Below are 14,678 nucleotides of genomic sequence, written 5' to 3'. Positions count from 1 at the left end.
CAACAACAATGTTTAATATAAATCTAATTTATATTAAATTTAAATAACATGGTCAAGGCGACCTCGACTTCTCTGGTGTCAACCACACTAGCCAAAATACTTCAAGTTTTGATTAAACAACTTTTGGCTTTCATAGTCGATATCACTTTGGGCAAGACCATGGTCTCGTCCTCTTTAATCTTAAAGCTAGCTTTCGTAGGAAGGTTAAAGATCACCTTTTTATGGGAACAATCTATGCTGACATGGTTGATAGCCAACCAATCCATACTTAATATAACATCAAAATCTCACATGTCTAAAACTATCAGAGTGACATCTAATGTATGGTTTACTATTACAATTTGACACGTTTTTATCTTTTCATTTGCTATTATAATTTTCCCATACGGAGTAGAGACTGATAAGACATAGTACAAAGGCTTTACTTTTAATATGACATGTTTCACAAATACCGATGATATGAACGAATGGGATGAACCTGAATCAAACAATACCAAGGCATAGTGCCCCAAGATTAGAAGCATACCTGTCACCTCTATACCAGACTTCTCGCCCTCTTACCGATTGGTAAAATAGACATGGCCTTGTTGTCGTTGACGGTTTGCATCCCCCTGATGGGCATTCAAAGGTGACTTCTGCCACTACAAGACCGAACACCAAGGCATCGATCAACCATATACCCCACTTGTTTACATTTGTAGTAAGTGATTAGGCCAAATAAATAATGCCCTCAATGTCACTTTCCACATGAACTGCAGACGGGCCTATCTCTCAAAGTCTCTCTATACCTGGTGGCCTGCTATTTAAAGTGTTAAAACGACCTATCTGTGTGCCGACCCTTCAACTGAGGCTCAAAAGTCTTATACTATGCCTTCATTTCTACCTTTTAGAGGTCTCTACTCTTAACGATCTTCTATACTCACCCCCCTCCTAGGAATCAACACCGATCCTCACGGATGCTCGTAGTAGCGCAACATAGGTTTTAGGCTAAAGAGCATGCACCATACCTTGCAACTCGCTCCTCAAGCCCTGAACAAAACGTTCCGTCCTTGCCACCTCAGTGGCCACTAACTCGGGGGCAAAGTGAGACAACTTGTCAAACTCTTACTCATACTCTTCCACCAATATCACCCATTGCTTCAAGTTTAGAAATCTAGCTTGTTTATCGTATCGTGCATTGGCAGAAATGTATTTTTCATAAAAACGTTATTCGGACTAATCATACAATGCTAACCCCCGTTGGTATCAATCATCTTTTATACTGAATGCCATCATATCTTTGTGTTATCAATCAACATAAAAACTGCACAATGGTGTTTTTGGTCCTCTGGGCACTTCATGTAACCGAAAATTGTTTCGATGGAGGATAACCACATCTCTACCTTCGCAGGGTCTTTTAGTGATCCATTGAAGGTACAAGAGTTGAGTTTCCTAAAATCCCTAAAGTGTTTGGCTTCAAGGGAAAAATCCTACACGTTCTGGTTTTGGAGTTGGGTAAGATGCACCTAATCTGGTGGTATTGGTACCTCTCAAGTCCGATTAGTTTGAGCTACCTGCTCTGCCACAACACTGCAAACTAGTTCTTGCATCCTCCCCAACAAGGATGATGTAACAACTTCCCTAGTTCCGGCTGCCATTGTCTCATCGTCAACCTGAGCATAGGTGGGGTCGGAGCTACTAGAACATTCTGACTCTCCCACCGACTCCTTCTCTGAGCTCCCGACGCGGAACGGTTTTGGGCTTGGGGATCCCGAACTTGAGGGTTATGAACTTGTAGATCCTGAACCCCTCCTCTAGCCTTCCTTTTTACTCTGAGCTCGGGTGCCACATCCTAACATTCACAAATAGTCAATCATATCAAATTCTATCCCAATAGAAACATGGCAATTACAACTGTAAATCAAACAATACTTCATACATATAATTATAGATACCATTTTTTATTTTTTAAAGGGTATACCTGGTGATGACAAAGAATCCATTGGTGGCAAATGAGATAAACTGGACTTACATAATAAGTCAGTCTACATAACCCAAAAAACTTATGCTCTGATACCAACTATAACAACCCGACTTTCTAGACATACCATAAGGATGTTACTACATGCATGCATATCACGAAAATAAGAACTTTTGCAAATTTAAGTAAAAGTAACAAAACCTTTTTTTTGTTAAGTGATGCGCTAAAAGAATAAAAACATAAATTCATTGTTCGGGATACCCCTAACTCCAATTTAAAATAAATAAATAAATAAGTTAAACAAAGAATTTGAATGTTTGACTTCTAACCCAAAACATAAAAATTGGACAAAATATGTGAGAAAGCGATGTCGAGTCCCAAACGCTTGATCACGGATTCTTTTTGTCATCCATCGTCCTGTCCTTTCTTTACCTAAAATATATGTAGAGGAAATAACGAGTATAAAAATACCCAGTAAGTGTCCCACTACTGAGCCCACTAGGTGCACTTGTTAGCCTTCCTATCGAGACAGAAGTGTACATCACGTAACATGGCCATAGGCATAAAGGGCGAACCCGAATGCACGCTTTCATAGGTAGTGATCCCAAAGAGTCACAATCATAAGCATAGGTGACGATCCCGTAGGGACGTCGAAGCATAAACACAAAAAATGAATTGAAAGTTCATAACATGCAATGTACACAAATCGTTAGGAGTGCTAACAGTCACCATCAGTCTACCCATGCAACATACAACATTCAAATTCTATACCAACGATAAACATGCTATCATGATCATAGTAACATAACTCATCGATTTCTAGAACACCTCGACAGTCTATTCATCAGCCCATTATGGCAAATCATTCCATCATAGCAAATTATACCATCACAATCTAAGCATCCAATCAGCATATTCGCAATCTTAACATCAATTGAGGTTTAAGGGTGAACCAGTAGTAAATTACTTACCTCACATTTTAAGTCTTATATGATTAGCAAATCCAACCTTATTCTTAAATGAAAGTATTCTTGGATCAAACTCCTAAGCAAAATCACATTCGAACTTAAGTCAAATCCTCAAAGCCTCACCCCAACATACAATTTAACTTATATAATTCCAAATTACTTACCCAAAGCGTGGTTGAACCAAAACCACCTCAACACTTCCAAATCAACACGACCCAAAAACTAAACGCAAAATTTTGCTGTCAAACTCGATGTACAACATCAATAGTCAATATAATCATCCTTTAAAATACTTATAATCTTAAATATTTACCAAAATCGCCCAAAATTGATCCTTAATGTTGCTGGACAACGGCTCTACAGGCTATAAACCTTCAATAAAAAAAAAACCAAATCATAAGATTCAGGGCAGTAACTTATTAGGAATTAAAGAGTCAAACAAGAACAACCCAAAACGTCTAAAATCTTACTCCAAACGAAAAAATCTGACAAACTCCGGCAAGCAAAGGAGGTTGTCAACGAAGCAAATGGCTCACGCGAACCGACGGTGGCTAGACAATGTGAAACAACGACTGGTGGAGTAGCACGAACGTTGGTTAGACGAAACCTTGCACGACTGAACAATGATGAACAGCGTGGAACTCTGGCGGCATGTGACTGCGATCCGACATGAACGACGACTGGCTATATTTTTCCCTCTCTTCTTTTACCTATTTCTTTTCACGTTTTCCCCTGGAGTTTTGTTTAACTTTATTTCTATTAGTTCAAACCACGTTCATTGCACGTGTTTCATAAGTTGAAAATAAAATGTATATGTATAAGTTGAAATAAGATTTTACACTTGATAATCATTTTTTCTTTATATATATTTTATGGAAAAAAAATCATATTACTCACAATAAATTTGAATTGATATGTTTTTTAAACCCTTTTTAGAAGTTTTTTTAATTGATTTTTTTATCTCTTGGTTTAAATTTTTGATAGTAAGAGAACAAATAAAACTAATAATATTTGCATTTCTCAATAAACAATTTTAAAATAAAAGCTAATCACTCTTATTATAAATAAAAAATTGTTTCTAATATATTTATAACTAATATTTAACTTCCTTTAGAAAAAGGACTATTCGTTAATATATATATATATTCAATCTGAATATCAATCTCACACAAAAGGGTTAAAAAAACACAATTTTGATGGAACACGAGACATACACAGAATAAGGACCTAATTACACTCTAATTGCTTTTAAATTAAAGGAAAATAGCATGCAATTTGAATGAAAAACAGTAATTAAAATTACTTTTGTAGCTCCCAAAAACCGCTCTTCTTCGTTGAATCTCGACCTGAACATGAATGGACCACCACTAGAGTTGACCTACTATCCTTTGGACTTAGAACCGGGTTGTGGGACCTAGTGGATGAAGAAAACGAGAGAGAGAAAAGAGATGGAAAATAAGATGGATCTTTGGGTTGGGTTATGATTTTTTTTTTCCAAGAAAATAGTTTTTTTTAAGCCCTTGATTTTTTTTTTTTTTTTTTTTGCAAAAATGGGCAAAAGTCTTTTAACTAAATTGAAAAGTCCAATTTTTAGAAAAAAGGCATGCAACAATTGCATGAACCAAACCTATAAAAACCCAACACCTATAATCCACTATCTCAGTAGACTTAATGTCTTCACTATAAGCCAGCACCTAGCCTACTATTTTATTGATGGAATTATCCAACAAAAGTTTGGATTTTCCCACTAATTTTAGTTAAAGGGAAAAATAGTTATTTGGTCAAAGTCAAACATTGACTAATTTTGACCTCCCGAACATGAATCCGCATTCATTTTCTCGAAATTCAAAAGGTCGGTCAAAGTTTGACTTTTCAAAGTCAAAAGTCAACTCTCTGACTTTTTACATCTTTGACCATTTCCATCATTTCCGAGCTTTCGAATATGAACGTATTCATATTCTTGATATTTAAATCACATTTAAATATTAAAGTTGTATCTCTAAACTAAAAAACTGACTACTATATCACATATACTTGTCGGTTTCTCTCTCTTCACTTAATTCGAACAATTCGAATTATTCTATCATACTGTTCTAAGTTTATTCCATATGAGCTAGTAGGAGAACCTAATGGACATATAGATCATGCGCTCCAACGATCCGAGATTAGCTGGCTAAACTCTTTAGACGGAGCTAATCAATATTCGTTAACTAACGGGTCATTCCATTATAGTCTTGTAGTTGCACTCCCCTCATTATAGATATATTTGTGTCCATTCGATATAATCATAATCAGTAAGTTATTCACAGGTTGTTCGTAATCTCGACTGGGTCATAAAAACCGTTTTACCCCCAATACTACATTTTGTTCTTTAAGTTCCACTGATCCTCTAATGAACAATTGGTTTAAGATCCAACCTATAAACTGAATCTCTCTCTGGCCAAGGAGAGGGTGGGCCCTTGTTCAATACGCACTAAAGGGAACAACCTATCTATTATCTCTATAACGAGTAGGAGTGAATTTCAGCTTGCACCATATGTTCCCAACTATCCAACCAATTTTACCCCTGAAATGGGAGGCTTAATGGGCCAGCGATGATGAGCTACCCTCACCTATGTGGATCTAAGGATAATTCTAGGTGAACAGGGGTTCATAGTTAGCTCGGGATTAAGATTGAGTTATCTAGGCCATCAATTAACGAAATAGTTAATTTTATACATAAAACTAAAAAGTGACTATTTCATGATTCAGTCTCATTGCATAGGATGCCCCCCACTCACATGTCTCTATGAACGATTTAGGGTCACATCGTTTGTACTAACTACAAAATGGGCCACATCCATAGTGTCCCTAGAATAAGGGACTAAGGCGCCTAACCTTATTCACATACTAGAGCATTTTGGCTATATATTTGAACTTGATCCACATTTATGTCACTACATAAAGTTCAAACTACATTAAATAGCCCCAAGACCTTAATTTATTGGATTCAAGACTACAATTTCAATAACGAGTTTTAGGACATAAAATCCAACAAATTTATGATAAAAAAAAAAAGAAAAAGAAAAAACTGAAAAATATATCATATTATGTGATACATAACTACTTCTAATTTTAAAAAAAGGAAAAAGGAAAAAACGTTGAAAAAAGAGATACCTATAATAGACAAATTGGAACTTGGGAACAAGAAAAACTTAAAATGTTAAAGAATAAGGCAAAAAAAAAAAAAAAAAAAAAAAAAAAAACAAATATGTGACAATAATGCTAAAATAAATTAAAAGAAAAATATGCTATAAAGATAGTTCATACAAAATCAGGGAGGGCAGGTTAACAAAATTAAAACCAAAAGAAAAAAAAAAAGAAAAAAGAAAAGGAAGTGGAGATATCTTATAGAAACTAAATGATTAACTAAAAAAGTAGATTTTAAATTTTAATTTGATTTTACAAAAGTAGTTTAGATCGATAAATTTCCCTTTTTTTAAAAAAAAAATAATAATAATTTCCATTTATTCTGCATATCAGTTAGAAATAGAATGTGATTTTAAAAGAAATTTCTTTATGTAACGTGAACTAAATATTAGTTAGAGGTAAAATGTGGTTTTTTTTAAAAAAAAAAAGTAAAAACTTTTTTATTTATTTAACGTGAAGTAGATCCTAGTTAGATATAAATTATTATTTTTTTAAAAAAATACTTTTCTTTTATTTAATGTGAAGTAAATATTATTAAATGTAGTTTTTTAAAATTTATTTTTTCCAACGTAAAATAGATATTAGCTAGAGATAGAATGTGATTTTTTTAAAAATATTTTCTCTTTATTTACGGTGAAATAGATATTAGTTAGAGATAAAATGTGAATTTGTTTTTTTTTTTAAATCTTCTATTTAAGGTGAAGTAGATATTATCTAGATATAAAATACGATATTTTTTAAATTCTTTTATTTAAAGGTGAAGTTGATATTAGTTTGAGTCAAAATTTTGGCAAATATTAGCTAAAGATAAAATGTGATTTTAAAAAATATCTTTATTTAAATTGGTTAGAAATAAAATGTGATTTTTTTAAAAAGAAAAAGTTCGTTTATTTAATGTGAACTATATATTAGTTAGAGATATAATGTGATTTTTATTTTTATTTTCTTTTAAATGTGATGCTCAAGAATAGAGAAAAAATACTCCTTAAACTATATGTATTGCACGTGTTTTATAAGATTGAAAATGATATGTATATGTATAAGTTCAAATAAGAGTATGTTAGATATAAAATGTGATAAAATAAATTTGAGTATTGATGAGTGCAAGAAAAAAGAATAGATGTAATTTACACTTGATTTCAAATTGATTTTTGAAAAAAGAATCTATTGTATTGATGATCATTCATTTCCAAATTGGAATATAGATTTGATCTTAAATCAAATCTTAAAATAAAATAAAACAATTTTTTTTTTTTTTTAAAAAAAAACTCTTTTGTATCTGTGATCATATCTCCAAGAGATAAAATCACAATTTGCATAAAATAGATTAATGATAATATTTTTTAAAAAAATTATTTACATTAAATGAAAAATAAACAAAATTATCTTTATATGTAAAGGAACAATAAATTTATTTACATTATGAAAAGAAGCTTCATGCACTTTTCATAATGTATATAAAATTATGGAAAAAAAAGTTTTAAGAACACAACCGAACAAATGGGACTAAGTACCTCGAACAAACAAGCAAAAAAAACTATAAGAAAAAACTAAAACAAACAAATGGGACTATAGTATCTAAAAAAAAAAAAACTATAACAAAATATTTAAAAATAAAGACGAAAGAAACTGACATAGTGTTTGTCCTATCGACCTCAAGTTTAGAGGTTCAATTCCCTTCCCTCACTTTAATTACAATACATTTAGGAAAAAATCGATTTTAATCAAATATTGGAAAAAAAATCAAAACTAAAACTAATTTTCTACATAAATTATTGTTTTTTTATATATAAATAAAATGAAAATCAATTATCACCTTAGCAAGAATCTAAAAAGAAAAAATATCTATCATACTTTAAATCATTAAATAAAAAAATCCCTAATTTTAGACATTCAGGAAAATTCTTATAAATAGAAAAATCTAAAAAAATATTTACATTTTATACTTTTGGAACTTTTTGCTGTAAATATAAATATTTTCAAATATTTTTTTATATTTAAAAAGAAAAAAAAACATAAAAGCCACATTTTGTTGGTAACAATTCCCATCTCCGAGAAAATAAATAAATGATAAAAGTGGCTATAAAAATAATTTTATAAAGAACCAAAAGCATTAAATAGAACTTGTGGAAAACTGCTTAATGCAGTTGATTTGAAGAGAGCTTATGAAAATTTACTTTATGAAATTGATTTTAAAAAATCCTAATAGACAATTGGAGAGTTAATTTAGTTCATGAGACAATTTAGATTTTAAATTCTTAATACAAATTTAAAAAATTAGTAAAGACAACACATTGGGAGTTGAAACAAAAACCAAAAAACTTAAAGGAGAACAAACAAAAAAATAATAATAATAATAATTCAACACAAAATAAAATTGGATAAATTTGTAGTTGAAAAACAATCCAAACAACGTAAACAAATAGGAGCTACAAAAATTTTTAAAAAAATAGTAACGAAATAAAAAAGTAGAGAAAAACAATAAACAAATGACATACCTTAGAAAATTTGAAGCAATTTGTAAGCCCTAAAATATTATTATTTTTCTTAAATACATGAATCCAGCAAAATTGAAAAAGAAAAAAGTACAATCTCTAACCTAAACTCGCACTTATATTTATAAAATCGAAAAATAAAGAAAAAAATACTTATAAAATTAACAAGGGTGTGTTTGGAGTGTGATAAAAGTAGAGAGTAGAGTTGAGTTGAGTTAATTTGGTAATTATTATTTGGAGAGTTAAATTATTTGGGAATTAAATTGGAATTTTTTTAAAAAAAATAATGCTATTTTAATATTTATTGACAAAAATAGGGTTGGTTTGAAATGATTGACAAAAATAAGGTTGTAAAATCGTGTACGATTTTTGAGTCCGCACATAAATTGTGTACCCATCTACGATTTAAGGTCAGCCACCAATTAAGGCTACTTTTTTTTCACATTTTATCTGTCTTCTTCTTATATTTTTTTAGTGTTTTTTCATTTTCGAAGAATCTTTTATTGTGAAATTCAAATTTTCAAAGGCTTAAAATAAAAATTGAATCAAATTTATTAAATCTATTTTTACATTTTCCCTAACTTCTGTTTCTTCTTTTCTTTTATTTTTTTTTGTATTTTTTGAAATTTTTTTACTGTAAAATTCAAATTTTTAAAGTTCTACGATAAAATAAAAATTGAATCAAATTTCTAACAACGAATTAATTCTATTTTTTTTCCACATTTTCCCCCAACTTCTATCTTCATTAAAATTCAAATTAAAGACCTATAGTAAAATAAAAATTGAATCAAAATTCTAGTCACGAATTAAGACTAAATCTATTTTTTTTCACATTTTCCACCAACTTCCGTTTTTTCTTTTATTTTTTTTTACCTTTTTTGAGAATATTTTACTTTGAAATTCAAATTCTTAAAAGCCTACGGTAATAAAAATTGAAGCAAATATCTAGCCACGAATTAAGATTAAATCTATTTTTTTCACATTTTCCCCAACTGCTGTCTTCTTTTATTTTTTTTAGTATTTTTTTGTGTTTTTTGAGAATTTTTTACTGTAAAATTCAAATTTTTAAAGGCCTATGGTAAAATAAAAATTGAATTAAATTTCTATACATTAATGAAGGCTAAATCTATTTTTTCACATAGATTTGTTTTACCGTAAATTTTTTTTTCACGTAGATTTGTTTTACCGTGAAATTCAAATAGATTTGTTCCCCTTTGTATCCACTTGAATAAAAAAGCAATAAAAATAATAAGAGCAATAAAAAAATAATAAAAATATGGAACTCGTGGACCCCGTCCCCAAGTTCGTTAGTTGACATCAAAATCGTGTACCGGGTACACGATTTTGCTACTCTATTTTTGTCAATATTTTTTCCCTCCACCTTACTTTCTTTCCTATATATCCTATTTTTGTTATTACTTTCAAAAAATACACTATTCTTGAACTTATCCAATTAAATTGTCTGTGTTTGTTTGTTGAGTTAAGTTGGTAATTATTGTCTGTGCTTTTTGTGCAGAGTTGAGTTGAATTGGGGGATCTAATGTAGTTTTTTGTGAATGAGATTAGTTCTATTTTCTGTTTGTTTTTTATTTCATTCTTTTATTTTTTTTTTAGTTTTATGCTTTTCTATTGTCGATTAATTTTCAAATATATACGTATTTTCTCAAATCATTTATGACATAAAATTGGACAATCTCAAATTTTTTTCTCAATCTGTAGAACATAATAGATTATTTTTCATATTTTTTTTCAAAAACTTTACTAATTCTAATTCTCTTCAATCTGTAAAACATACCAACAAAATATATTTCATATTGTTGTCGATTAATTGGTATATTGTATATTGTATGTACATATGTTGAAGGTAATTATCCCAATTACTTATATTATATGTATATATTGAATCTTGCTAACTTAACATTATTATTTCACATATCTTACCGTTTATTTTTATATAATGTGGATAGTATATTTGGAATTGAAATTGTACATAAGATAATTACCTTTCATTTGATTATGATGGTGAGAATGTGATGTAGTACAGTAACATTTTTCATAAGATCACAAAAATAATATGAAACGACCGAACATGTGGCCATTTCCAAAAAAAAATCACAAAATATATGTTATTTTCGATACTTATAATATAGGCCTAAGATAGAACATAACATAAAATCATAATGGTCCTTGGAAGAAATCCAATAAAAACAATGAACCAAGTCATCATATCAAATTTTTGTGGAGTAACGTTCCAAAGGTTTCACGATTTTAAAAAAATTAAAAACAAAAAATCAGATATGGGGGAGAATCCAAATGGCAAAGATGAGAGAAGTGGGAAAAAAGTGGAAAACGTAGTTTTAATAACCCATAGTTTTTCTTTATGGGCTTAACAAACATAGTAATAAATACTCACCCAATCCAACAACTTATACCCATTTATCAAACACCCCTAAATTGCTTAAACCTTTGGTGCAATGATTTGTTGTTCCACCCTCCTCAACACGTGAGAATCATTTGTGATCTTTTCTCCACCATCTTCAATATGTGAAAATCACATCAATCTACTTGTAAAAGAAATGCTAAAAAAATAAAGAAAGAAAGGAGAAAATAAATTGCATTAAATCTCTTCGATCTTTTTTTAATTTTTAATTTTTAATTTTATTCTTATTTTTTCATGATCTAAATGCGAATTTACTATAGATAACCCTGTAACCAACCGCTAAAAGGGGCAAAAGGGAAAATTGAATGTTTCTTCCCATTACAGTATAGATGGATATCTTCCATTTTTTCATAATATGTTTCAATCTTTCTCTCTTTCTTTTTTATCTATGTTTAAATTTTTTGTCCTTTTTTTCTTTCTATTTTTCTAATTATTTCTATATCTGAAACTTTCTTAAGATGTCGAAAATTTCCAAATGTAAGAGAAAATGTACATAACTTTCACATGGTAGAAATTTGTAATTTAGTAAAAGTATGACCTACAAACCAACGATAATATTAGAACTGAAGAATGTTAGCACTGGTTTGGTATTTTTCCTCCAATGCGTGAGTTAGTAAGAAGCCTGATTGCACCATAAAAGTGTTGTCTTCCTTAGTTTAACTTGGGCTCATTCATGGAATTTTATGTGTTATTATGCTATTTTGTAGATCTTGAGCAACTATGAGGTAGAACAGACGTTCGGAGTCAACACAAGACCTAAATGAACTAAATTGGAGCTTTGTAGCATCAATTGTAGAGAATGGTGCAAAATTACCAAAATGTCTTTGGAGAGTGTCGCTACCCTCCATCCATGCGTAATGCCACGTTGTAAGACAGAAGCATGAGGATCGCTTATAGCATTGTGATGCTAGTGTTACACTGGTACACTGCCTTTTCTGAGATCGTCACACACTGCATCTAGTGTTGCGACGCTATAAACTCCAACAAAGTATCCACGTGCGCCTAGGCTGAGAGCGGAGTTTCTACGTTACATGTAGCGTTGCAACGCTGTGACTAATTTTCTTCTTTTTTTTTATTAACCTAGCCACTCACGCTTTAAGGGACGATTGGACATGATTTGGGAGCAAAATTATCACCATTCTCTTATATTTTCTTTATATCTCTGCTTTCCCCCTCAATTGAGACTTTGGTAGATTGTTATTTGGTGTATTCAAGCATGTAGCAAAGCTAAGGTACTATAGTCTAGCTCGGGATTTATATCTTAAATTGTTTGCTCATAAGATTATGAACTATTGTGGTCTGTAATTTTAATCGTTACTAAATTTTCTCACTGATCTTATTAATTTGGTCAAATGTGTTTGAAATAATCTGACAAATTTATCAAGCACGTTTAATTCATAGTTATAGGTTTACACTTAATCCGTAAATGTTAGGTTCTTAGACCGCCAAGTAATGGACGTTAAGTTAGAGTTGTGTATTGATTTGACTTTTCTAATCAAATAGCATTCATCTATCTGACTTAGGATAAATTTGCATCGAATACCTAATTAGGTTGTTCCCAATTATTTTGTTATGCTTAGCAATTTCCCTAGATCTCAATGCCAATTAGGTTGTATGTTTAGGAGGCTTTTCCTCTAAGTCTAAAAACTAATTTGATTCATCGGACTTTCTTCTAGATTTTCTAGAAGAGATTGGCTAAATTAAAACTAACTGAAATTACAAGGCACTTTTCTGATTGATTGATGATTGAATAGAAAATTATGCATAAATTCGATCTACCCTTAGCTAGGCTTTTTCTTATTGATAGTTTCCATTAATCAAGCATCAAATTTTGTGTTCGACCATTACTATTTATTTAATTTAATTTTCTCGCAATCGCTTATCAATCGCCTTCCCCTTTGGTTACTCATAACAAGTAATTTAGTAGAAAAAATAACCGGCTCTCTGTGGTTCAACCTGCCACTACCCTTAGTACTAAAAAATTAGAGTAGGAAATGGAGATTGGATCGAAAGTCTCGATAGCTTTTGGAACCGTCAAATTGACGTCGTTGTCGAGGAGCCTTTTCGAATTCCCCTAAAGAGGCTTTTTTTTTTTTTTTTCCTTTCACTTTTGTTTTCTCTGTGTTGTATGACTCGTTCCTTTGAGAACTCTAGTTTGTTCTATTTTGTAGATATAAAACGAGGTGAGAGGCGATTCAAGGAGAAGCAAGAGTGCGAGCTGCACTAATTGATTAAGTCAGTGTTGCAAAACCACAAGGAGTGGAAGAGAATTCAGATGAAAACTTTGAGGAGGTTGCAGTAGAACCTGAGATGGACGAGCCACGTGAACGCACTTTGGGAGAGCTAGCAGCTCCTAATACAACTCAACAACCTCTATGCATGATTTATCTTGAGACAACAGGTACGTTTGAGTTTTAAAAAACAAAATTAATTCACTTACTCCCTATTTTTCATGGTCTTGCAAATGAAGACCCACATAAGCATCTCAAGGTTTTCCAAATTGTATGCCATGGGATGCGATCACGTGGAGTCACTGAAGAGTAAAAAAATTTAAGGGCGTTCCCCTTTTCATTGAAAGACGAAGGAAATGACTGATTATATTATTTGCCACCTGCAAGTATAACAACATTTACTGAGATGAAGAAGCAGATTCTTGAGAAGTTTTTCCCAACTTCCCATGCCACGAGCATTAGGAAGGATATATTCTATCGTTCAATACTAGGATGAGTCATTCTATGAGCATTGAGAGAGATTTGATAGAATCCATGGAAGCTTCCTTAACCATCAAATTCCAGATCAAATGCTTATATAATATTTCTATGAGGGATCGCTTTAGCAGGATAAGAGTAATGTGGATGTTGCTGCAGGAGGAGCTTTGGTGAACAAAACTCCCATTGAGGCAAAACAACCCATTGCTACCATAGCTGCTAACACCAAGCAATTTGGGACCAAAGGATCGATCAACATTAAATATGCATCTGAGGTAAGTGAGTTAAAAAGTCAAATTTATGACTTGGTTACTATTGTGAAACAGATGGCATTGGAGAGGAATCAATCGAATATAATTTTTCCTTAAGCCTAAATTTGAACATTTCAAATTCTCACTTCACCTAATTCTTCAATTTTATCTGTAGTGAGCTAGCAAGGAGACTCGATGGACCTACAGATCATGGACTCCAACGATCCTAACCAGTTAGACTCTTTAACCTAGTTAATCAACACTTGTTAACTAACAAGATTGTCCACTATAGTCTGTAGTTGCACTCCCCTCATTGTAGATATGTTATATGTCTATTTGATACAACCATGATAAGTAAATCAACTCTTCATACGTTCTTTGTAATAACGGCTGGGTCAAAAGCCGTTTTATCCCCGAGATTACATATTGCTACTTGAGTCTCACTGATCCTCTAATGAATAATTGGTTGGTGATCCAATCACTAAACCGAGTCCTCTCGAGCCAATGAGAGGGTGAGACCCCTTGTTTAAGACTTGAAGTCAATACTTAAGGGAATAACCTCTCTACTATCCCTAAAAGTGGGTAGAAGTAAATTCCGTCTTATACCCTATGTCCCCAGCTACTTACCTAATCTTACCACTTAAATGAGAGACTTATTGAGCCGGTG

The sequence above is a fragment of the Benincasa hispida genome, chromosome 12 (assembly GCF_027475165.1).
Source record: "Benincasa hispida cultivar pf3 chromosome 12, pf3_genome.v1.1, whole genome shotgun sequence".
Taxonomy (NCBI): domain Eukaryota; kingdom Viridiplantae; phylum Streptophyta; class Magnoliopsida; order Cucurbitales; family Cucurbitaceae; genus Benincasa; species Benincasa hispida.
This window is presented reverse-complemented; position numbering follows the sequence as displayed.